Raw genomic sequence first — 380 nt, forward strand, 5'->3', positions numbered from 1 at the left:
AGAGCGGGTTGTGCGCGCGTGTTCCGGTTGTGGGCTCAAGCTTGCAATTTCCGGAAAAAAAAAAAAAAGCGATTGAGTGAAATGTTTATGTTTTTTGCCTTTATCTTTTTTCCTTTTTTCTTCGTTATTCATTTAGCTTGGTTCCTGCTCTTTCTCTTGGTTCATTCTTTAAATCGGATTGAATTCTTGTCACTTTCTCTTTTCTTCCATTTTGCAATTGAAGATTATAATCTGAATACATGTTATGCGTTAACCCGCGTGGAGTTAACAAAAAAAACAACAGATCTTTTACTATAAAGTGGATGTATAGATAGTTGCGTTATCTTTTACCACTATCCGCTTTCCCTCTCTAATATTCCATAACAATTCAGTGAAAGGAA

This window comes from Penaeus monodon, chromosome 30, assembly GCF_015228065.2.
Source record: "Penaeus monodon isolate SGIC_2016 chromosome 30, NSTDA_Pmon_1, whole genome shotgun sequence".
Taxonomy (NCBI): Eukaryota; Metazoa; Arthropoda; class Malacostraca; order Decapoda; family Penaeidae; genus Penaeus; species Penaeus monodon.